Source organism: Cebus imitator, unplaced genomic scaffold (assembly GCF_001604975.1).
Source record: "Cebus imitator isolate Cc_AM_T3 unplaced genomic scaffold, Cebus_imitator-1.0 Scaffold1, whole genome shotgun sequence".
NCBI classification, from domain to species: domain Eukaryota; kingdom Metazoa; phylum Chordata; class Mammalia; order Primates; family Cebidae; genus Cebus; species Cebus imitator.
The window spans coordinates 6,879,853-6,902,523 of record NW_016107316.1 but is presented as its reverse complement, the minus strand read 5'-3'; the positions used below and the strand labels follow the sequence as shown (position 1 = coordinate 6,902,523).

At 36.6% G+C, this 22,671-nt stretch overlaps 1 protein-coding gene across 2 annotated transcripts in view; it reads left to right on the top strand.

Annotated features, from left to right (window-relative positions):
- The window catches only part of NBAS (NBAS subunit of NRZ tethering complex), a 381,587-nt gene that overhangs the window by 334,362 nt on the left and 24,554 nt on the right, over nucleotides 1–22,671 (top strand). The gene's annotated exons all lie outside the window — the stretch shown is intronic.

The following is a 22,671-nucleotide window of genomic DNA, read 5'->3' as shown; positions in this document are numbered from 1 at the left end:
TTTTCTAGCTAACTGGTGCATGAAAAATATGGGGCAAAATATGGTTATTTCCTTTAAGAAATTCCATACCTTATCACCTCAAACTTTTTTCCCCATTTTTATGTAAAAAAAGAACATGTGGCGTAGTTTCACCTTTTAAAATTTCAGTATGTCTGAATTTGTGGTTGTAAGTGATCACCAAAAGAATTAGTTTAAGACAGTTTCTAACCTCATTACAAATGCACGTATTTTGCCTACTTTGAAATATTCAGGAACATGTTAACCCTTTCCAGAATGCAGTTTGGCTATATTTCCAAAATATTAGTCAAATATGCCCTTGCCTCTCAGAGCTCAGAGAACAGTAACAGAAGTCCAGTATGCCAAGCTACATTTAGAGCCTTACACGTAATTTACTGTTACCTTAAATGTCTTCAAAGCGAAGTTCATGATTTACTTAACCAAATATAGGATAATATTTGAATTTAAAAATATGTGTGCACACACCTATGTAATATATCCCCAATAGCCATGAAATTACAAATTCCTAGAACTAGATGAGACTTTGAAAAGCTTCCAGTTCAGCAGTCATATTTTACAGAAAAGGACGTAGAAGTCCAGAAAGGAGAAATGCCCTCCTCAGATTTTAGCTTAAATATTTCCTTTTCTAAAATGACTGCACAGCCTAAATTAGCCACCTCAGTCACTATCTATTTTATTACTGTCTTAATTCTCTGCAAATTACCTACCACTGTCTGCTGACTTCTTCCTGCCTATCTTTATGTTTATCTATTTATTATATGAACTCTTTCTTCTTCCATTAGAATATAAATTCCATGAGGACAGGGATCTCACAAACACTCAGTAAGTATTTGTTGAATAAATGAATATCAAATCTTTAAAAACTTGTCCAAGGTCACCCTTAAGATGGCAGGTCCGGGACTCCTGACTTTCTGTCTGATGTTCTCACCATTAATGATGAAGGATTAGACCTTACCGCTTGCCCCTGATCTGTAAGCAAAGTGATTTGCTTGGAATAATGGGAAGGTTTCCTTACAGAGTGGCCTAGTGCTTTTTTTTTTTTTTTTTTATTAGTTTGCCCATGTTTGTCCCGATGTGAGCAAGAGATTTGAAATGTTGAGATACAGCTTCTTGTGTCTTTTTTCCTAAGATAATTAAAGTTGTGAGAGCATCCATTTTAATTGGTCCTGCAAATAGGTGGAGATTTCGAGAGTTTCTCTTTATGAACAATTGTTTTTTTCCTTTAAATATTTGCCCTCTTGCCATTAGCATCACTGGGGGCAAAAGACGGAGCCCTGGAATGTATACTGTGTGCACACTAATCTTTAAAACTGTCTTGGAAAGTGGTTACCATCCTCTCTGTTTTAAATTAGGTCACATGACCAATTTAATGTGATACATGGAACTCAAACCCAGTTCTGTCTGATCCTAAAACCTATATTCTTGGCCCTGTACTACACTACTTCCTATTTGCCAGGGAAATATATAGCACTAATATTTGAGTAGCATTGGACTACATAAAGCACAGTCTTTTCCTGTTCACACGGTGACTTTACCTGGATTAAATGTAATTAGAGATAAGAAATCAGAGGTTTGAACTCTTTCAAATAGAATAGAAAGCATTGCTTCATATTTTACATTTGTGACCGTATCTGTACATAGCACTGTATGTGTTAACTGCTGCTTAATTAAAATACTGAAAAATGCCGTGCCTAATAACTGTCACTTGAACAGGGCAATATATGTGGAATATTCACCAAATATTCTTCAAGCATGTATCATTTGACATGCACTGTGCTACACCCTGGGGACAGAAAAATAGACAAGGCAATTAGTAGTAAAATGTTTGGGCTTTTCTGCCACCAGTCACTAGCTCTGTGAGCTTGGAAATGTTAGTAAATCTCTCAGAACCTCAATTTCCTTGTCTAAAAAATGGAAATAATTATACAATTGTTGTAAGAGTTAAATAGGCTAATACCTATAAAGCTATAATTTTGGTCCAGGTAAATGGACCTAATTGGTAAAGGGCCTCCATATCAGTTGAGAACATAGATCTATCAACAAAGAAGTAGATACCCTAAAGGGTTTAGATATTGTATTAGATCATTCTCATGCTGCTGTAAAGAACTGACTAAGACTGGGTAGTTTATAAAGGAAAGAGGTTTAATTGACTCACAATTCCACAGGGCTGGGGAGACCTCAGGAAACTTATAATCCTGGCAGAAGGGGATGCAAACAGGTCCTTCTTCACATGGTGGCAGGAAAGAGAAGAATGAGAACCAAGTAAAGGGGAAAGACCCTATAAAAACATCAGATCTTGTGAGAACTTACCATCATGTGAACAGCATGGGGGAAACCTTCCCCCATGATTCAGTTACCTCCCACCAGGTCCTTCCTACCACATGTGGAGATTATGGGAACTACAATTCAAGATGAGATGTGGGTGGGGACACAGCCAAACCATATCAGGCACTTTGATAAAAGTCTGCACAGTACATGGGGGTCAAGGGCATGTAGCCACTGCATCTGGAAGCAGTGAGGAAAGGTTGCGCTGAAGAGATGATACCTAAACTGGGTTCAGCCCAGCTGGGGTATGGTGTGAAGACAACAGCCACCAAGTAGAAGGAAGCAGACCAGATCCTGGGGAGCTGTGAGTGTCATGCTCCGGTTTGACTTTGTGCTGCCCAGGCAACACAGAAGGGTGTGGCCAGGGAAGTGACATGATCACATCTGTGGTTAGGGAGAAGCCCTCTGACCTCTGCATGAACAATGGACTGGAGAGGTCTGGCCGGATGGATGCCAGATAGAAGACAAAAACAATGGTCTTATTGCCTGAACTGGCCCTGAACTTGGTACCAGCTACGAAGGTAGAGAGTAGAAAAGAAAGTTTAAAGCATTAGTATCAGTGGACTTGGTGTCTGCTTAGATATGGGGCTTAGAAAAGAGCTTATTTTGCCTCTGATTTTTGCTTAAGTTACCAGGAGGAAGTGGTGCTACTCAATTTGTTAGTACATGCAAAAGGAGAATCCAGTTTTGTGGCAAATGACACTAATTTCAGGGAAGTCATTAGTATGTGTTATTGCTGAACAACACTTTTTGGAAGGTGGATGTGGAGCTGTAGGGGGGCTCTGTTTATCCCCTTCAAAAAGCATCCTTTCTTCATTGCCTTAATGTGTCTTAGTTAACAGTGACCACTTCCTAGGAAGTAAACTTGAGTTTAGCAAACGTCACTGGATGAGGTCTGCTCTAATGCCATCTCTGCATACTCTCTTCCCAGGTTCAGGTTAAGACTAAATTGGGCTTTGTAATGGGCTGCTTGTGTCCAAGTGCCTTCTGCTTAGAGGTGTAATGACCTCAGCAGTGATGCTCTTTAGTTAACATGTTGCACAACAATATCTTCTCTTCAGTCCTCTTACGAATAAGTGAGAAAAACATCGAAGGAAAGGGAAAAACATTGTCAGGAAAAATAAAAGTGTGTGCATGTTGGGCACTGGTAGAGGAAATAGAATAACTGGGGATAACTTTTCATTTGGAAATTTGAGATTTATAAAAAGTTGTGTAAATTATGCAAAGTATTCTGTATCCTTTTTACTCGGATTCATTGAATATTAATATCTCAGATAACAAAACTACATTGTTACAATACTGTCATCTAATTTACACTTAATTCAAATACTGTTCGTTGTCCCACTAGTGTCTTTTTTCTGGTCCACATCTAATATAGGTTGCGCATTGCATTTCTTTATTTTTTAAATTTTTGTGGGTACATAATAGGTGTATATATTTTGGGGTTACATGAGATATTTTGATACAGGCATGCAGTGCGTAAAAATCACATTGAGATAAATGGGCATCACCTCAAGCATTTATCCTTTCTGTTACAAACAATCTAAGTTATACTTTTATTTAAAAATGTACAATTATTTTTTACTGTAGTCATCCTGTTATGCTAATACTAGCTCATATTTATTCTATTTTTGTACCTATTAATCATCTTCACTACCCCCAAACCCCCTCACCACCCTTGCCAGCCTCTGATTACCATCCTTCTATTCTTTGTCTGCATGAGTTCAATAATTTTCATATTTAGCTCCCACAAATAAGTGAAAACGTGAGAAGTGAGTCTTTCTGTGCCTGGCTTATTTCATTTAACATAATGACCTCCAGTTCCATCTGTGTTGTGAATCTCAGGATCTCATTCCTTTTCTGACTGAATAGTACTGTATTGTATATATGTACCACATTTGCTTTATCCGTTCATCTGCTAATGGACACTTAGGCAGCTTCCAAATTTGGCTGTTGTGAACAGTTTTGCAACAGACATGGGAGTGCAGATATGTCTCTGATATACTGATTTCTTTTTCTTGGGGTATATACCAAACAGTAAGATTGCTGGACCACATGGTAGCTCTATTTTTAGTTTTGTGAGGAACTTCCCAACTGTTCTCCATAGTTTTTGTACTAATTTATATTTCAACCAATACTTCCTTTTTCATCATGTTCTTGTCATCATTGGTTATTGCTTGTCTTTTGGATATAAGCCATTTTAACTGGCGTGAGATGATATCTCATTGTAGTTTTGATTTGCATTTATCTGATAGTGATGTTAAGTGCCTTTTCATGTACTCTTTTGCCATTTATATGTCTTCCTTTGAGAAATTTCTATTCAGGTTTTTTCCCATTTTTTAATCGGATAATTTTTTTCTATATTTGTTTGAACTCCTTATATATTCTGGTTATTAATCCCTTGTCAAACTGGTAGTTTGTAAGCATTTTTTCCCATTCTGTGAGTTGTTTCTTCACTTTGTTGATTGTCCCTTTGCTGTGCAGAAGCTTTTAACTTGATGTGATTCCATTTGTCTATTTTCTGCTTCGGTCACCTGTGCTTGTGGGTATTACTCAAGAAACCTTTGCGCAGCTCCAGTGTTCTGGAGAGTTTCCCCAATATTTTCTTTTACTGACTTCATAGTTTGAGGTCTTAGAATTAGGTCTTTAACTCTTTTGGCACCTTTGTCAAAAATGGGTTTACTGTAGATGCTTGGATTTATCTCTGAGTTCTCTGTTCTGTTCCATCGATGTTTGTGCCTCTTTTGATGCTACTACCCTGCTATTTTGGTTGCTGTAGCTCCACAGTATAATAGAAAGTGAGGTAATATGATTCCTCTAGTTTTGTTGTTTTTGCTCATCAGAGCTTTGGCATTCTCTGGGTCTTTGTAATTCCATATAAAGTTTAGGATTTTTTTTTTTCTATTTCTGTAAAGTATGTCATTGGTATTTTGAGAGGGATTGCGTTAAATCTGTAGATTGCTTTGAGTAGTGGGAACATTTTAACAGTATTTATTCATCAGTGTTACTGGCCTGTAGTTTTCTTTTTTTGATGTGCCTTTGTCTGGCTTTAGTATCAGGGTAATACTGGCACTCATAGAATTAGTTTGAAAGCATTTCCTCCTCTGTTGTTTGGAATAGTTGGAATAGCATTGGTATTATTATTCTTTAAATGTTTGGTAGAATTTGGCAGTGAAGCTATCCGGTCCCAGATTTTTCTTTACTGGGAGACTTACGCCTTTTGTCTCATTACTTGTTATTGGTTTGTTCAGGTTTTAGATTTCTTCATGGTTCACTCTTGATAGGTTGTATGTGTCTAGGCATTTCTCCATTTCCTCTAGATTTTCCAACCTACTGGCATATATTTGCTCATAGTAGCCACTAATGATCCTTTGGGTTTCTGTAGTATTGGTTGAAATGTCTCCTTCCTTTGTCTTCTCTGATTTTATTTATTTGGATATTCTCTCACTTTTTGTTTTTAAGTTAATCTGTCTAAAGATTTGTCAATTTTATCTTTTTTTTAAAAAAATAAACCAACGATTTGTTTTAGTGATCTTTTATATTGTTTTCTTCATTTTCAATTCATTTATTTCTGCCCTGATCTTTATTACGTCTTTTTTCCTACTAATTTAGTGTTTCATTTCCTCTTTTCTAGCTCTTTAAGATGCAAGGTGGTTAGGTTGTTTATTTGAAGTTTTTTTTTTTTTTTTTTGATACAGCCACTTATAGGTATAAACTTCCTTCTTAGTCCTGCTTTTATAATAACCTATAGGTTTTGGTATGCTATGTTCCCATTATCACTTGTTTCAAGAAATTTTCAGTTTTCTTCTTAATTTCTTCATTGGCCCACTGCTTGATAACATTTCAGTTTTTGAATATTTTAAGACCTGTTTTGTGACCTAACATATGGTCTATCCTTCAGAATTATCCTTGTGCTGAGGAAAATAAGTATATTCTCCAGCTGTTGCGGGAAATATTCTGTAAATACCTATTACATCCATTTGATCTACAGCACAGATTAAGTCCAGTGTTTCTTTGTTGATTTTCTGTCTGGGCAATCTCTCCAATGCTGAAAGTTGGGTGTTGAAATCTCCAGCTATTATTGTATTGGGGCCTGATATGGTTTGGCTGTGTCCCCACCCAAATCTCATCTTGAATTATAGTTCCCATAATTCCCATGTGTTATGAGAGGGACCCAGTTGGACGTAATTGAATCATGGGACAGTTTCCCCCATACTGTTCTTGTGGTAGTGACTAAATCTCACAAGATCTGTTTTTTTTAATAAGGGGTTTCCCTTTTCTCGTGGTTTTCCTTCTCTCTTGACTGCCACCATGTAAGACATGGCTTTCGCCTTCCATTATGATCATGAGGCCTTCCCAGGCATGTGGAAGTATGAGTTCATTAAACCTCTTTTCATTATAAATTATTCAGTCATGGATATGTCTTTATCAGCAGAGTGAAAACGGACTAATACAGGGACTGTTTCTTTCTTTAGCTCTAGTAATATTTGCTTTATATATCTGGGTGCTCCAGCATTGGGTGCATATATATTTAAAACTGTAAAATCTTTTTGCTGAATTGACCCCTTTATCATAATATAGTGGCCTTCTTTGTTCATTCTTATAGTTTTTGTCTTGTAATCAGTTTTGTTTTAGTGACTATATTAGTCCATTTTCACACTGCTATAAAGAATTACCTGAGAGTAGGTAATTTATAATGAAAAGAAGTTTAATTAATTCACAGTTCTGCATGACTGGGGAGGTCCCAGGAAACTTACAATCATGACAGAAAGTAAATGAAAAGCAAACACCCTCTTCACAAGGTGGCAGGAGAGAGACGGGGGATGGGAGGAAGTACCAGACACTTATCAAACAACCAGTTCTCAGAGAACTCTGTCACAAGAACAGCAAGGGGGAAGTCCACCTCAAAGACTCAGTCACCTCCCACCAAGCCACTCCACTGCATGGGAATTATAATTCAAGATATGATTTGGGTGAGGACGCAAAGCCAGACCATATAATTCTATCTCAGCCCTCCCCAAATCTCTTGTTTCTTTCACGTTTTGAAACCGATATGCCTTCCCAGTGGTTCCCCAAAGACTTAAATTATTCTAGCCTTAACTGAAAAGCACAGGCCCAGAGTCTCACCTGAGACAAGACAAGTCCTTTCCACTTATGAGCCTGTAAAATGAAAAAACAAATTAGTTACTTCAAAGACACAGTAGGGGTACAGGCATTGGGTAAATGTTCTCATTTCGAATGTGAGAAATTGGCCAAAACAAAGGAGCTACAGGCCCTATCCAAGTTCGAAATGCAACAGAGCAGTCATTAAATCTTAAAGCTCCAGAATAATCTCCTTTGACTCCATGTCCAATATCCAGGGCCCGGTGATGCAAGATGTGGGCTCCCAAGCCATGGGCAGCTCCACTCCTGTGGCTCTGCAGGGTACAGCCTCCATGACTGCTTTCACAGGCTGGCATTGATTGCCTGTGGCTTTTACAGGTTGACAGCACAAGCTGTAGATAAATTACCATTCTGAGATCTAGAGGATAGTGGATCTCTTCTCAAAGTTCCATTAGAGCCAGTGCCCCAGTGGGGACTATGTGTAGGGGCCCCAACCCCACATTTCCTCTCTGCATTGCCCTAGTAGAGGTTTTCCATGAGGTCCCCACCCCTGGAAAATTTGCAACCTGACCATGTGGTAGGAAAAAAAAACCACGATCTGGGGAGAAATTCAAGCCAGCTGCAGAAACTTGCATAACTTCTGTCTGGATATCCAGGCATTTCCACACATCCTCTGAAATCTAGGTAAAGGCTCCCAAAACTCAACTCTTATCTTCTGCACACCTGCAGGCCCAGGACCATGTAGAAGCCACCAAGGTTGGGGCTTGGCTTGCACTCTCTGAAGCAATGACCTGAGCTGTATATTGACCCCTTTTAGCCACAGCTGGAGCTGGAGTGGCTGGAATGCAGGGCACCATGTCTAAGGCTGCACAGAGCAGCTGGGCCCTGGGGCTGGCCCATGGACAATTTTTCCCTCCTAGGGACTCTGGGTCTGTGATTGGAAGGGCTGCCATGAAGATCTCTGACGTGCCCTGAAGACATTTTCCCCATCATCTTGGCTATTAATATTTGGCTGCTTCTCTTGTTTATGCAAGTTTCTGCAGCTGGCTTGAATTTCTCCTCAGATAGGTTTTTTTTTTTTTTCCTACCACATGGTCAGGTTGCAAATTTTCCAAACTTTTATGCTCTGTTTCCCTTTTAAATATAAGTTCCAGTATCAGACCATCTCTTTCTTTGTGCATATGAGTGTACACTTTTGGAAAAAAACCAGGTCACATCTTAGATACTTATGCTTATAAATTTCTGCCAGATTCCCTAAATTATCTCTTTCAAGCTCAGAGTTCCACAAATCTCTAAAGCATAGCAAGAGTGACCTTTACTCCCGTTCCCAATAACTTCCTGATCTCCATCTGAGACCACCTCAGCCTGGATTTCATTGTCCACATCACTATCAGCATTTTGGCCAAAAGCATTCAAGTCTCGAGAAAGTTTTGTACTTTCCCACATCTTTCTGTCTTCTTCTGAACCCTGCAAACTGTTCCAACCTCTACCCATTACCCAGTTCCAAAGTCACTTCCATGTTTTCAAGTATCATTATATCACCGCCCCACTATCTCGGTATTTATTTTTTGTATTAGTCTATTTTCACACTGCTATAAAGACCTACCTAGGTCTTACTACTAGGTAATTTATAAAGAAAAGAAGTTTAATTGATTCACAGTTCTGCATGGCTGGGAGGCCTCAGGAAACTTAAAATCATGACAGAAGGTAAAGAAAAAGCAGGCACCTACACAAGGCAGCAGGAGAGAGAGGGGGTGGAAGGTGCCAGACACTTATCAAACAACCAGATCTCATGAAAACTGTATGACAAGAACTGCAGAGGGGAAGTCCGCCCCCATGACTCAGTCACCTGCCATGAGGCCACCAGACCACTCCCCCAAAATGTGGGGATTATAATTTGAGATGCAATTTGAGTGGGGACACAGAGCTAATCCAACTCCTGCTCTTTTATGGTTTTCATTGGCATGGAATATCTTTTTTTCCCTTTATATTCAGTATTTGTTGTTTTTATAGGTGAAGTGTGTTTCTGGCAACAGATCACTGGGTCTCGTTTTTTTGTTTTGTTTTGTTTTTAAATTTAACAACTATTTTTATTGGATAGTTTAGTATAGTTACATTCAATGTTATTATTGATAAGTAAGGAGTTACTCCTGCCAGGTTTTTTTTTTTTTTTTTTTTTTTTTATGTTATTTGTTTTTTTTTTTTTTTATTTTTTTTCTTTTTTTTTTTTTTTTTTTTTTTCTGGTTGTTTTGTTGCCCTCTCTTCCTTCTTTCTGTCTTCCTTTTAATGAAGGTGATTTTCTTTTGTGGTATGATTTAATTTCTTGCATTTTATTTTTGTGTATATGTTGTACATTTTTTTATTTGAGGTTATCGTGAGTCTTACAAATACTGTGTTATAACTCATTGTTTTAAGCTTATAATAAGTTAACATTGTTTGCATAAACAAAGAAACAAGCAAAGTGAAAATGAATAAAAAGGACAGCTTAACTTCATTCCCCTGCTTTTTAACTTATTGTTTTATTCTATTTATATCTTACTGTTCTGTAAATTCATATTGCTACTTCTAATGCCAACCCAATGCCACAGAGTTTATTCTAGCCTTCTCCCTTTTCTTATGTGTAAGCTCTTCTGTCAATAAGAAACCTGGGTGTCATTATCCATAATATATGTATATATTTGCTCAATCATGGAGTACACATAAATTTTGTAATTACTGGGTAGAATACAATATTTTTGTAGAGCTCTTTTTCTCTTTAGACTTAATAGTACTAAAAATTGTTTTCTTTTCTTTTCCCTTTTCTTCTTTCTTTTTAGAAAGGGCCTCACTCTATTGCTTAGGCTGTAGTGCAGTTGCACAATTTTGGCTCACTGCAGCCTCATCCTCCTGGCTCAACGATCCTCATTCTTCAGCCTTCCAGGTCGCTGGGACCACAGGCATGTACCACTATGCCTGGCTAATTGTATAGTTTTTTTAGAGATGTTGCCCAGACTGGACTCAGACTTCTGGGTTCAAGCAATCCTGCTGCCCCAACATCCCAAAGTGCTGGATGTGTTATACACATGAGCCACTGCCCCTGGCTTATCTGGCTTATATTTTTCAAAATCATTTAGTTCCCCTCTCACACACACACACAGAGATGTACCACCTTCAGTATGATTACCTTATTCACTTATTACTGCAGTTAGGTTCATTTTTTTCTGTTTATATGCTTTACCCTATTCTTACTGATTTCATGTATTCTTTTTTGAATATGTGAAATATTAACATGGAATGTGAGCTCATTCTCTGGGATTTAGTACTTTTTCTATTTTCCTCATGATGTTTTGAAGTTTGGGCATGCCTGATCTATAATTGTGCTGAATGTGTGGGTTTTGTGTAGTTTTGTTTGTTCTTGTCATTCTGTTTTATATTTGGAGAATATATAGGTAGACAGAATTCATTGGTTGCCTGTTTCTTCTGCTACCCTAAAGTCTCCCTGCATAACTTCTAACTGGAATAAAACTTAAGAGTCAAAATTAGAACTCTAGAAGTGACAACAGAAATCTCTTTTCCCTTAAGCCGTGAAGATGCTCCATGCTCTGTGTTTTCGAGGGCCTTCCGTACATTTAACATTAGGCTTTATGTGTGTATCATTTCATGTAAACTTTATAATAACCCTGTGACATAGGTGACCTTACCACTCCATTCATCACATAAGGAAATAGGCTAAAGTGCTTAAGAAGTTTGTGTAGTATCTCAATGCTAACATATGGCAGTCTGACATATAACTGAACTATCCATACTTGTAGCTACCACAGAGGCTGAGTGTTAGATACCTATAAAGCTGTATGTGTATATCTGTTGGTATATTATATTATGTCATAGGTTATGCTATACTATATTATTCTCAAAGTAATCTGATAATTGCTAGTTAGGCATTATTACCTTATTTTTACACATGAAAACACAGGCTCAGAGAGGTATTTTTATGTGATTTCACAACTATTAAGTGACATGGCCAATATTCAAATCTGAGTATATTCAAATTAGACTATATAGTGAAAAAATGTTCAGCTGTATGAATTACTTGATTAAAACCTCATCAAGTTTAACTCAAAGCCAAAGTATGGCCTTTAAAATTAGCTTCAATAGCAGCTGTTTAAAATAAACACATATGTATTTATAGGGCTCACATGGCACTATATGATTGTCCTAGAGAAAAAATTTGTAAGGCAATACCTTTCCTCTTCTTATTTTAGCACAAAATATTTCCCCTTATGTGTTTTTAAGTGTTTCATAAACTATTATATTTAGTCATGTAAAAATACGTATTACATATTGAAGTGACAGCAGCACTTATGGGGAGTGATTACAGCATGTTTTATTGTGTAATCTCTATGTTTAGAGGTATAATAAAATAAGTAGGGTGCTGTTAAGCATGGTTCAGAATTGCAGTTGTTGGCCTCTTTGTGTTTAGATATGTTTGCCTACCCACAAATGTGTGGAAACTCCTTGGGAGCCTAGATTCCTGTTCTTTCATTTGATTTCTCCCCATCCCAAGGGTGTGTTTGCAGTGCCCTAGGAAAGACTTTTTGTGGCAATTGAAACCATTTATTCTTAAGCAGTTTATAAATAGGCACTCATTTTCCTACTCTGCCTTTGAAGAGAAGCAGAAGCTAAAAGTTTTTGCTCATGACCAGACCTAGAACCAAAAGTGGGAAAGAGTTCAAACTCTCATCTCTTTTTCCTGGTCAGGACACCCTTTCCATGCGGGAGATCTTCTCTCCCTTGCGTGAGCTAGGGAAGATTGTTTGGACCTTCAGACTGTCTCAGCAAAACATTTTGCTTTGTATGAGGTTAAGCATTTAGAAAATTATTGCCATATCTGCATCTATTTTTTAGTTCTATAGAAATGCAAGAATAAGCAGAAAATAGCACCATACTTTTACTGTTTAAACTTTAGTTATTTTCCATACTTTGATATTTTCTATTTAATAAAATTCATAAACATCCAGAAATGGACAAAAATAGAATATATTCTATTTCTATTTTCTTATAGTAATAATTCAGACTATAATTAAAAACAGTTAACTAATAGTTATAATACTGTTTATTAAATACTTGCTGTGTGCCAGGCACTGGTCTAAGAACTGCTTGGATTGGTGGGGAATATTTGTAGTCAACAGCTTATGACTGGTTTTGGTCTTCTCAAAATTCCCTTCCTCAGAGAATAGTTCAATCCAGTAGACACAACAGGCAGTATTGGCCACCTGAAACCTTATCAAAGGAGTGGCATTAACAGGCAGAGGTCGGTTGCTAGAGGTTAACTGTGCTATCTTTTGATATTTCTGTGCATCTGTTGAAGCTGGGGATTTTTGTTTTTCGAAGGCCTGCATACAAAGACATCTCGATATGACTTCATTGTGTTCATGAAAGGGATTGCACAGTTTATTTTGCAACTTCAAATCAAGCGTCATTATATGAGTCTCTTAGGAGCAGGCTAGCAGCTTACCAATTCTTATGGAAGATAAGAGTATGGTGTTTGCTATTCTGTGAGCTACCCAGAGTAATAAAATAGTAGTAAAAAACATTTTTAAAAAAGAATGTGGTGGTTACTGTCATCACTACTGCCAGTTATAATCCTCTTCATGTTTGTAATTCTTTTCTAAAGTACTTTTAAATGTATTAAAAACTACATCATGTTTGTAAATTTCTAGAGATAAAATAAGCAACTGTCAATACCTATAGGAAGATGCGTATTTGAGAAGTACCTCAATTTAAGATGTTTTTGTTCACTTCCGGGAGCCACAGAGAAATTTAAAGTTAAGACTGTCTTCTACTGATAATGGGTGACTTAGTTCACTCTTTCAAGGATAGTGACTCTGTGTCTGATAAGAAGGCTGCAGCTACTTGACAAATTGACTTACACAACAAGGGCTAAAGTCACCTAATTCAGTGAGGAGAGAAACAGTGCTTTCAGAGACAAAAGGGAAAAAAATATTCTTATGTTTGAGTCACATTTGAATTTTGCTCTTTAAAATCCTAGTTATTTTGTTAGTAGTATCAACATGAAATAATCACTAACTTTTATAGGTGACTGTAAACTACTGGACATTTTTACCTCTAGGATTTTGTCACTTACTGTAGAAGGGGCAGAAATGTTAAAAAAGGTATATGTTAATTTCTTGTTCACTGGAGAAAAGGACAAAGTAAAAGAAAATGTAGTAAAAAAACAGCAATTTATCTTGTTTATTTTCACTAATCTGTGGAAGGCATGCTCAAGAGTCATTTGAAATACCATAGTAAATGATATTTTAAAAAGAGATGAAAGTCAACCTACAATTTTATTATTCTAAAACAGACATATTTCTCTGTTTTCTTTTCCAGTCCTGTCTGGTCTATAGGTGTAATTCTTAGTAGAAGGGACAGAGCAAGTATTCAGCTCTTGGCCAGGCACAGTGGCTCATGCTTGTAATCCCAGCACTCTGGGAGGCCAAGGCAGGAGGCTTACTTGAGCCCAGGAGTTCAAGAGCAGCCTGAGCAACATAGAGAGACTCCATCTCTACAATAAAAAATAAAACAATTAGCCCGGCCTGGTGGCATGTGCCTGTGGTCTCAACTACTTGAGAGGCTGAGGTGGGAGGAGGGGGTCACTTGAGCCCAGGAGGTTCAGGCAACAGTGAGCCCTGATTCAAGCCACAGCACTCCAGCTTGGGTAATGGAGTGAGACCCTGTCTTGGAAAAAAAAATAACAGCTTTTTGATTTTAATGTTTGGCACATTATGTGGATGATAATAGAAGTAATACCTGTCATTTATTGTGTGCCTACTATGCGTCAGTCTTTGCCAGCTACTTTATCCTCATTATTTAATATTCATAACCATCATATAAGTATGTGTTATCTCTGTCCTATGGAAGAGGAAATAAAAAGCAAGCCTCAAAAAGGTCAGTAATGTCTCCAAAATAAACATTTTTCTGTATTATTTTGGCTTTATCATCACTTTTTGAAAGCCATGTATTAATCAAATTTACCTTTTATCATTTATAATTCCTGTAGTGAAATATGTTGAAGCATTTGATAACTACCTGTAATTTCCATGTTAAAATATATTCTATAGTAATTTCCCATTTGTAACTACCCGGAGACTTAAGTGAGTTCCCTGTACTCTTTGCACTTTCATTAAATATATTTAGAAGCTTGGAACATATATATTTTATAGGTACTGTACTACTTCCTAGAAGAGAGATAATTTGATTCTTTTCTAGGTCCACATCCATGCTAAGCCAGGAGCCTTATTTTCAAGTATTTTAGAGAATTCAATTTTTTGTGATATTCAGACTAATCACATGTTCTCACAACTTCAGAAAGCCTCTGAGACCCATTTGTTTCATTTTTTGTAAGACAATAATTCCTTCTCTAATTTTTTGCAGATAATTTGTTAGATTTATGACATAGTTGTTTCTTCAACTTAAGGTTAATTTTTCTAACTCTTAGTGAGCAATATTAGCTGTAGTATGCACATACAGTGGGCCAAAGCTATCTTTGAGAAAATAAGTAGATAACATTACCATTTGTATTGTACTATTTTGCAGGAAATGTGTATGGATCATTTCTTTTGCTCCATATTCCCTGCTGACCATTAGGGTTTAATTATAGCTAAAACTCAGAGGAACTGGTGTCAATATTTTCTGCGTTTGGAACATTCACAGTGTTCCCAAGTGTGCGGTCTTCCCCATGTTCTGGCCCCAGCACGCTTCATTTGCCACTTCAACCACAGTTCACCTTCATGAGCCACAAACTGCTACTCAGCATCCCTCTGTTGACTCCTCTCGTCTCTACCCAGTCTTCTTTTTTCCCCCTCACCTCTACATGTCCAAATGCTACCCTTCCCTCACATCCTTTCTCGTGTGCCACCTTGTCCACTTCCTGATCGCAGGTTAACTTCTCTCTTCTTGTAGCACTGTAAACTATATGTGTCTTAAGACCTTTATCAAATGGAAAGTGTTACAATAAAAGTCTTCTAACTGCCACCTGAGTCAGGTACTCATGTATTAAAATGGAGATGATAAAATATGGCATATGCATACCTTAAACATTCCTGTGAAACTGTATAAATGAGCATTCATTTACCAAATATTTACTATAGAGCTAAGCCCTTTTCTTAAATATCCAAGTTAACTGTGCTTGCAGAGGAAAATAACACTTTCTTCCTGTGGTTTTATATGACTTAAAGGAAGAGAATAGAAATGTCTACTTTGTATATGTTCATTTTTATATGTCTCACTATATATGAAGACAACTGATTTGCCCAGACTGCCAAGGTCTATAATCTACTTCTCATGGAAAAGGACCCTCCCTTTGAATCATATCTTCATTTGCATAATCATATGCAAAACAGTTTGCAGTTTCAGCAAAACTAAAAGGGAACATGGAGAGCATTTGACTTTTTTATTCCAGAAGCTGAGTTGAATTGAGACGGGTGTTTGAGATAGGGTAATGCAGATGGTTGTAGTCAGAGGAACACATTAAGTCCTTAATATCAGAGTAGGTCAACATAGGCAAATGGACAAGTTACAGGTTAGAACATAGTAATGGGAGGAAGTACCATTACAAGGAGTAGATTGGGGCAAGATGTTTAGAACTGAAGCTGAGAGTAACAAGAGAGGGCTAGAATTTCCCTTTCAGTGGTGTGTGGCATGAGACAAAGAACTCCTCATAGGACTGGAAGACATAATCTTATCATTAATTGAGGATCATCTATATATCTAATTTATCAGGCTTTGTCTTGCTTAATTCTCACAAATTGAATGGTCGTCTTTCTGATCATTGTATCTCTAGTACAAAAAGTAGATGCTCAGTAAATATTGGTGGAATTGAATGAATATGACCCTGTGAAGTAGATGACATCTTACAGATAAAGAAACTCAGACCTAGGCTAAGCTGTTTACACCAGGTTACATAGGTATTATAATAAGTGGCGAGGGGGAGCAAGCAGATGAGGGTTGGAATGAAAAATTAGGTTTGTATGACTTTTGCTATGGAAAATATATGTTTATACTTTGTCACTGAAGAAGCCTCTGTACAGTTCTACCTAATAGCCACTAAATTATGAGAGCTCTTATATACAGCCTTGAGACCTGTTTATAACACTGTTGACTAAAATTCAAACTTAGCCAGCCCTACGTTACCAGCAAACCTTCTTATTTTTATCTTTAAGTTGGGGTTAGTGAATGGATCCTTAGTGGTCAGTAGATTTGGAAAAGCTCTATTTTTTATTTCATTTTGTTTGGTGTTATATCTTTGTTTTGTTTTTGCCATAATTGATCATTTATAAAGCTATTTTATGGTTTAATAAAGGATGGATAAGTCACAAAATACAGACCCATCTGTTAAACAGGCATGCCAATTTCCTGTGGTTCTTGTGTATGTTTCTTTCTTTAAACAAACAAACAGGAAACTCCAATTATGAAAACAATGCATGTTAAACCAAGGAAACTATAAAAAGGAAGCCAAGAGTGATAATCACCAACAGATCTGTCATCCAAATGTAAACATTTTATTAAATATATATGTAGGCATCTTTCTGCTGCATGCTTTACACAAATTATATCATACTGTGTACAGGTTTTTCCCCCTCAAATTGTATCCTTCATATTCATCTTTATTTTTACATCATGATTTGGTTTGTTTTCTACATTTTGTTTGAATAAGCATTTTCCTCTGTGAAGTTTATTCTGATTGCATTCGTTTTCATACTCCTTTTCAAAATTTAGATTTTTATTCAGATAATTATAGATTCATATCCAGTTGTAGGAAGTAATACAGAGAGACCTCTTGTGCACTTTGCCTAGTTTCCCCTAATGGTAACATTTTGTAAAACTACAGTGTAATATCCAACCGACATTATTACAATTTGCTGATTTTATTCAGAATTTTCAAGTTTTACTTGTACTCATTTGTGTGTGTTTGCATGAATTTAGTGCTATACGGTTTCATACCTGTATAGGTTCATGTAGCCAGCACCATAGTCAAGATGCTAGCAATGGCAAGTCCGTATGGCTTTGCAGCAACTCAGTTCTTATCTTCTTAAAGAACTCATCCAAAGGGCATAAGGCAGAGAGAGACTGAGGCAAATTTTTGAGCATGAGTGAGAGCTTATTAAGTTTTAGAGCAAGAATGAAAGGAAGTAAAGTACACTTGGAAAAAAGCCAAGCAGACAACTTAAGAGATTCAAGTACCCTGCTTGACCTTTGACTTGGGGGTTTATACGTTGGCATGCTTCTGGGGTTTTGTGTCTCTCCTTTGATTTTTCTTTGGCACAAGCTGTACACATGCTCCATGGCTTGCCAGCCCTTAGGAGGGGCTGTGGACACAGTGTGTTTACTGGAGTTGTATGCATACTCACTTGAGGCATTCTTTTCTTACCAGTGTAGTGTTCCTAGAAGATGGTCACAGACCGTCTCCAGCATTTGGCCTCTTAGTATGCATGCTTGAGCCCGCTCAACCAACTCCTGAGATCTAATCAGGAAGCTGCTGATCACCAGCCTCAGTTTTCTATCTACTGGGAGGCTGCCTTTCCCTGGTATCAGCAGCAGCCAATTACTATTTTAGTGAGACTGTTTAACAACCACTTGACCATCACCTGATGGTCACCTGACATTCTTGGTGTTAAGGGAGTGAGGTCTGTTTCCGCTCCTACTCTGATCGTGTCTGCCTAGCTACCCACTCTAACAAAGATATTGTGTAGTTCCAACAACATAAGAATCCCTTTTATAATCACATCCAGCCCATCCCTAACCCCTGGCAACCATTAATCTTCCCTCCATTTCTAAAATGCCATATCAAAAACGTTACATAAATGGAATCAGACAGTATGTATGTAAACTTTTGTGAATGACTTTGTTCACCCAGCAATAGAGGGCAGGGTGGAACTCTTTTTTTTTTTTAATCAGGAACCCATTCCCAGAAAAACTAGCGCAGTCCCTAGGTGAGCGTTAATCTGTTCAGAGCCATCACTCTCATTACCTGATCACCGCTTAAATATCTCACCACATAATCCTATCACAGTGGCAATTAAATTTCAACATGAATATTGGAAGAGACATTCAAACCATTGGCAGATGCAGATTCTATACATGTAAATAATTTATTTTCTTTGGAACAATTATAAATGATACATGTTTATTTTTGGTTTTCACATATTTATTGTTTGTATATAACAATGTGATTGATTTTTGTATGTTGATCTTGTATCCTATGACATTCCTGACTTATTTCTTAGTTTTAGGGTGTTTGATTTCTTGGAGTTTTCTATATAGACACGTTGTGTGCAGATAGAATTTCATTTTTTCCTTCCAATTTTTGTGTCTTTTATTTCTTTTTCTTACGTTATTGTAGTGGCTAGATCTTTCAGTATGGTGCTGAACAGGAGTGATAGGAGCGAATATCCTGGCCTTGGCATGTCATATGGAAATTTCACTTCCGTATTAGGGTCAGTCCCTTTACCTTCCCCACTTTTAAATATTGTCTTCAATATCACATAATATATGATTTTTGTTCTGATCATCAAATATGATTTAGAATATACGGAAAGGAATGGTCTATTGTATTTACCCATATTTTTGTTCTTTTTGTTCTTCCTCTGATACTTCATAGTTCTTTCTTTCATCATTTTCTTTCTGTTTGAAGAAATTTCTTTAGCCAATATTTAAGATGAGTGCTATTAGTGGCAGGTTCTTTTAATTTGTCTGAGAATGTTTTCATTTTCTTTTTTTCCTCAAGAATAGTTTTGCCAGATAAAGAATTTGTAATTAACAGTTCTTTTCTTTCAGCATTTGAAAAACTGTTACACTTCCTTCTGGCCTCCATGGTTTCGGATAATAAATCCATTATTATTCACGTTAATATTCTCCGATAGGTAACGTTGTTCTATCTGCTTTCAAAATTTTTCCTTTTCTACCTACTTTTCAAGTTTCAAATTAAGGTATAACTTGGCATGAGTTTCTTCGGGTTTGTCCTGTCTGGGAATAATTTAGCTTCTTGAATCTGTAGGTTTGTGTCTTCTACCAAATTTTGGAAGTTTTTAGATACGTTTTATAATATCTTTTAGCTCCATCCTCTTTCTCCTTTTCTTCTGGGATTCTGAATGCACATGAGCCGACTTGAGCTCTTTTCTGTTTCTAGGTCCAGAGTTGGGAAATACTAGGTCTGGATGGGCTTTTTTTTTTTTTTTTTTAACTGGGGAGACAGAAGGTATCTGAATACCATGTTCTTCAGGCTTGCAGCCCCAAGCTAGTGTCCTTTCTTTTTACCACTCTTCAGAATTTCCCCTTCACTGTCTCTGTTATTACTCCTGTAGTTGATAGTTGTGGTTTGCAGAGGAGCAGAGAGAAGTGCATAAGCCATGTTGTTCAGACTGGGAGTCCTTTACCTTTTATTTTTCTTTTCATGAAACTTCATTTTGAACTTTTGAATTTGTGGACACAAATCTTAGTTTTGCACTTGTTATATATCAAAGTATGTAATGATTATCCAATCAAGTATATTATTTATTATGTTTTTAAAAAATATATGCTCAAGTCTATTTTTAGGCCCGTTTTCTTCTTCAAAATTCACCAGAATTTATTGCAAAAACCTTAAGGATGTAATAAAGTAGATAATATTGACATTCCTTTTTTTAGATATTTTAATATGTGGACACTATCTTAAATTAACACTTGTTATATTTCAAGGTACGTAACAATTATTTAACCGAGTATATTCTTTATCATCTTTTTAAAAAATATGTGCTGAAGTCCATTTTTAGGCCAAATTTGTTCTCTCATAGAAGGTAGCTTGCAGCTAGAGTGGTAGCAGATTTAAAACTGCTTTCTTAAGAGCTGCGTAGCTTGACTTGAAACCCTTTTTGAGATGGTGGAGTATGCAAGCATGCATGCACAAAATGGATAATTATGTAAGTTGCTGTATTTTTCACGCTTATGGTTTAAATATGGGAGTCAAGGCTCTGAAAAATAAGTTACTAAAAGTTGAAATGATTAGTGGACATTAGAAGAAAACATTTTCTGACAAAGACATACTCTTAAAAAGACATACTCTTAAAAAGACTGTGTACATTTGGGAAAGGTGCTATACAATAAAGAGTTTATTATCAAATGCATTTTATGCATGGAAACTATTTCCACACTATTATAAAAACAAATATAAACATTTAATTTATAGTTTCTGTTCTTTTTCCTTCCCTTATGATATAGTTCATATCCTTAAAATGTATATCACAATTTTTGAAAAGGAGTACATTTAGATGCTATTGAAAGCATGTCTTCCTTTTCATACAGTGGATCACATACAGAAAATAACCCATATAAGTGTATATTTAATAAAAAGGAGAAACTACTTGTTATTCATTTACTGCATTTATTTATGGTAGTTGGAATATTGACACTGCTAGGAACGTCGGAAACATTTCATACAATGGATTTTAAATACTTCTTAAGAGCACAAACCTTTCCCGCAGATAAACTCTCATGTAGACACTGAGATTATGCTGTAGGAAGAAAAGGCCAGCAAAACTTCTGAGATGTCAACATTTTTGGAACCCATTTTTCAGATGCCCAAACAGAGGTACTTTAGTGAAATCACTTAACAGTCACAAAGTATCGTTTATGTAGATGTAATGTTAGCAAATCTGCCATTTTTTGTCCTGTTTTTTCATTTAATAGTAATTTCTCTAGATATCATTTTCTTTTTAAATCTTACATTAATCTCTAATAATGAAACCAGCCACAAATTTATGGCAACTCCATTTGTATTTAATATCATTTATATGACATTATTTTATAAGTGATAAATTATTGTTCACTCACTCATTCATTCATATGTCTGTCCATTCATTGGTTTATTTACTCAATAAGTACTTACTGTATTATGAAATTATTAAAAAAAAAAACACAAAATGGTTGTGGGCTATTATTCCATAGAAGAATGGCAGGGGCTTTTAAGGCATATACTAAATAGTAGGTATTATTTTAAAGAGTGGAGATAGACCAATGAACAAAAAAAAATAGCCTCTTCTTTCAAGGAGCTAACATTTCTTATGGAAGAAGAAAGGCAGTAAGTAAATATATAGCATGTCACGTAGTTGTAAGTGCTAAGAAGGAAAATGAAACAGGTTGAAGGAGATGGACGGGCATGGAGCAGTCCTCCTGTAGGTAAGGCAGTTAAACAAGGCCTTGACTGATAGGTGACATTTGGGAAACTTGAAAGTGAGGAGGGAGTGAGTCACTCGGATATCTGGAAGAAGAGGGTATCTGGCAGAGGAAACAGATCAGAGTTCCTGAGATGGGAGTGTGCATGATTTGAGATATGAAAGGAACCTCAAAGAGACCCTGAGGCTAGAGACAAGGTGAAGGTGGTGAGGTCAGAGAGTTACAGATGGATGGATGTCTTGAGTTTTTCTTTTTGTTTTTTAAGTTTCTTTATAAATAGGCAAGGCATCATTGCCAAACCCCCAACTCAAGTTCCAACCTTAATATTAAAAGCTTATCTAGCTTATTGAATTCTCTGGTTTCAGAACATCCTGATCTGATTATAGCTATGTGTTGGCTCTGTCACTTGCTAGCCATGCCACTGGGTAATTGCCCTGTTTCTTCATCTGTAAAGCCGAGGTTGCTAATACCTGTGCTGTCCTCCGCACAAAACTACTGTAAGGGTACACTGACTGTATTATGAAATTATTTTAAAAAACACACAAAATGGTTGTGTGGTATTATTCCATAGAAGAATGACATGGCTTTTAAGGCAAACTTTGAAGGATCTGGTGGGTCGCTGTAAGAGCAAGGCTTCTCATAGCAATTAGCAAAAATTTCATAGTACATACCAGCTTTTGTAAAATACAGAATTCATGGTGTGACTTTTCAGATGGCTTCTTGGAATCAGAGCCAGAATGACCATTAAAGTAAATGTTTTGGAAACATGCATTAGTGCAGACAATTTAGCATGTATACAGGTAACCATTCATTCTCATTATCCTTTCAAGGTTTTATCATCTGAATGTCTGTGTACCCAAATCACTATGAACTCATCATCGTGAATGTCTGTGTACCTAAATAGAAAGAATCTATGCTGAGGCTAGAAAATGAGAGAACCAGACTTTGGCTTATTTTTATGCTTAAAACTGTTTTTTGACCTAAAATAGCATACATTTTCATCCACAGAGACATTGGAAATGTAATTTGTTTTAGGA